Genomic DNA, 3,562 nt, shown 5'->3' on the forward strand with positions numbered 1-3,562 from the left:
TCAGTACTGTTTGGTGGTTTTGGTACTCATCTAACAGGCCGTGATTTTTCTCCCTCCCCATTTTGTTGTTCCAAAACAGTGATTTATATGGAAGTTTAGACTAGTGCCAAATAGCACTATAGTTAAAATGAGACCAGTATCATGGCCTAATTCTGACGTCCCAGCAGCTTTAAACAATCATGATTTATTTTCTTAAATCAAATTTCAACTCAAGCTGCTTGACAGAAGCTTGTCAATACATGTGCTGTATTTTTTTTGCATTTGTTGAAAAATTGCACATATAGAATTCCAAACATTTCTCTTGGTAGGTTCAGTTACACAAATACATGTTCCATAGAACATTGAGAGGTTACTTTTAAGTCCACAAATCTTCTGTAAGTTCAACCTAATCAGTTACCAGTTCAAGAAGATCTTGAAGGTGGTAAACTAGCAGGAACTTCAGACTTAGGAAATTAAAGGTGTCAGAATAATACCATCAACCAATGTTCCTGGCAGACTTAATTGAACTTAAAGAACCATTGAGAGTAAAACTGGTTTCAAATAAAGAGACATAAACAGATTTCCTGTTAAACCTCACAAGATACTTTTTACATTGCCGGTTTGGACACTGAACATGGGACGTGAACACTAACAACGTCATCTTAAGGACAAAGAAAAGAATGGACCGTGAGAATCAAATTTACAGTTACAACTGTTTGGCAATTGGCATTTCTGGTTCATTCTCAGCCAGTCATTTTAGGCTTCACAGTCTTACTCGCTAACATTTTAAGATACCAGCTTTTATTTTTTCAGTTCTTATTCATTTTATTTGACAAAAAGTCATTTTAAAATTGTGGCCCAAACACTAAGGAAAAAAAAAGAAAGGAAAAGCTCGAACAACAACAATAAAAGATTAAGAACAACCTCTAAAAAGTTTCTGGGTAGCAGCCATTAGGGTAATGTAGTGTGTGTTGGCATCTTTTTTGGCATCTGCAATTGAAAGAGAGGGTAAGAAAAAGAAGCAAAGAAGGGAGGAAAGACAATGGCACGTGGCATTTCAAAAGAAAGGACTCCTGCGTGTCTTTGATCCTGCCTTCTGCATATTTCTCTGAGCAATCAAGCTATGGCTGAAGGCAAACATCTAAAAGAAATGACACTTAACTGTTAGACGGGCATCCATTGTCCCAGTCCAAAGTGAGACAAGACAGTATATTCTATTAAAAAAGAAACTATGTGTGTATCCAGAGCAACACATTTAAAACCATAGTATTAATACATATAATCCTTCAGCAAAAACTAAAAACTTATATTAAGCTGATGATGGCTTACATCGAACGATGTGTCCTGACTGTAACATTTGAGAGAAAAACTTGACCAAGAATGGAACTAGGATAAAGGCCATTGTAACCTGGGAAAAAAATCAGGAGGGAAGTATGAATTAGGGGGAAAAAAAGGGAAATCAGCTTTGTTTTGCTCCATAGAAAAGAAAAAGAGGGAAAGAGAGAGAGAGAAAGAAACAAGTCTTATCTTTGTGAGTGCATGACTGAGAATTTAAAATACATTGAGTCACAAGGTTTTGCCTAAAAAAAAGATAGAGAGGAAATGTGCTGGGGCTGTACTTCAGCATCCTCTGTTTTTCCTCTGAATAGTTTAAATAAAATCATAATGTTTACTACAAACTCTGTGGACACGCTCACACAGAGTCCAGGACAGCAATAAATTAGTATTATGCAAATTGTTTTCCACAGAAATACAGTCCCTCTTGTGTATCTTCAATAGCCCACCAGGGAAGGGCAGGGTGGGTGTCTAGGAGGCACAACTAGACCAGATTGTAATCCTTCAGGTTCAACTGGAGGATGGTGTCCTTGATGGCAGCAAACACAAAGCGGATATTCTCGGTGTCTGTGGCGCATGTGAAGTGGGAGTAGATAATTTCGTCACTGGGTTCAGGTCCACGAACATCTTCAGAATGAATTCTCGGGCTGCCTGGGCATCTCTCTGGGGTCCATCATATTCTGGGAAGTAGTCGACTAGATGGGAATACGTGATTTTCTCCTCTGGAAGATCTTTCTTGTTTAACAACAGAATAACCGAGGAGTTCTGGAACCAGGGATACGTGATAATTGTACTAAAGAGAGCCTTGCTTTCCTCCATTCGGTTCTCATTGTCTGACTCCACGAGAACTTGATCATATTCACTAAGCGCTACTAGAAACATGATAGAGGTGACATTTTCAAAGCAGTGTATCCATTTTCTTCTCTCTGACCTTTGGCCCCCTACATCGAACATTCTGAAAATGACACTTTGTAAGTCAAAGGGGTATTCGACGATCCCTGTGGTGGGGACTCGAACTCTAAGCACATCTTGTTGCGTAGCCAGGGTCAGCTACGCGGTCCAAGTCATTAAGATAGTATTTGGTAGAGTCAGATAATTGATATTCTCGTCGTCTATCATAGCATTCCTGGATTCCAGGATCATTCCATAAACTCTTTATTGCATCTACATATGGATTCTCAAAAGCAGACCCCTTCTCCACATCAACTTCTCGAACTAATTGTGCATGAGCTCATACTTGTATGGGATCTTGAGTGAGTCCATGGCTCTGATCATGGCCTGCATGGCCGTGAAGATGTTCTGATACACCAGCTTGGTGAAGCCCCTTTTATCTTCATCAGAGTATCCTGACCCATGGATGATTCTCAGCTGCTTGATAAAGGTACTCTTGCCACTCTCTCCTGTCCGGAGCAGCAGCAGCTTGAGCTCCCGGCGGGCGTCCCGCTTGTCCCTGCGGAGCTGCCGCTCGATCTCGTCGTTGATCCGCCGGGCTTCCTTGGCCTCCTCGCTCAGGCAGCACGCCATGATGGACTCCAGAGTCATTCTTCCAAAGTGCCTCCGCTGCAGCCCCGCCGGCACCCCCTGCTCACAGCGCGCACACACGCCTTCCCGCCATCGCTCCCCCGAGGCAGCGGTGGCTGCCGAGCCCCCGCCGCCTGGGCGCGCGTCCGGGACGAGCTCCGGGAACCGCCGCGGGGGCGGCGGCCAGGGCCGGGGCCACCAGGTGGGCCGGGGGCGCGGTGGAAGCGGATGGTCTGGGTCGACGGGAGAAGCGAGGCGCGCGCGGGAGGCGGGCGCGGGAGGCGGGCGCGGGAGGCGGGCGCGGGAGGCGGGCGCGGGAGGCGGGCGCGGGAGGCGGGCGCGGGAGGCGGGCGCGGGAGGCGGGCGCGGGAGGCGGGCGCGGGAGGCGGGCGCGGGAGGCGGGCGCGGGAGGCGGGCGCGGGAGGCGGGCGCTGGCTCGGCCGCCGCCGCCGCCGCCGTAGGCCGTAGGGGCCTCGGCAGGCCAGTGACTGATAATTCTTGCACAGGTTGGCAAACTGCTGATGGGCATTTCTTATTCCCAGTGCCAAAAAATAACTTTATGTATTGTGACTTTATACGTTTTTTGTGCTTAAATGGAAGTATGACCATGAAGTTTGGGTAGAGATAAGGTTTCACCATAGCCTAAAAGCCCACAGGCATTGCTGGCAATACAACAAAGGTGAAACTGTAATAGTTTTATTCTCATCTCATAGCATTCAAAATCAGT

At 46.2% G+C, this 3,562-nt stretch overlaps 1 pseudogene; it reads right to left on the reverse strand.

Annotated features, from left to right (window-relative positions):
- Positions 1-566: 566 nt before the first annotated feature.
- Positions 567-3,009, reverse strand: LOC129397340 (guanine nucleotide-binding protein G(q) subunit alpha-like; annotated as a pseudogene).
- Positions 3,010-3,562: the final 553 nt, after the last annotated feature.

The sequence above is a fragment of the Pan paniscus genome, chromosome 13 (genome assembly GCF_029289425.2).
Source record: "Pan paniscus chromosome 13, NHGRI_mPanPan1-v2.0_pri, whole genome shotgun sequence".
NCBI lineage: Eukaryota > Metazoa > Chordata > Mammalia > Primates > Hominidae > Pan > Pan paniscus.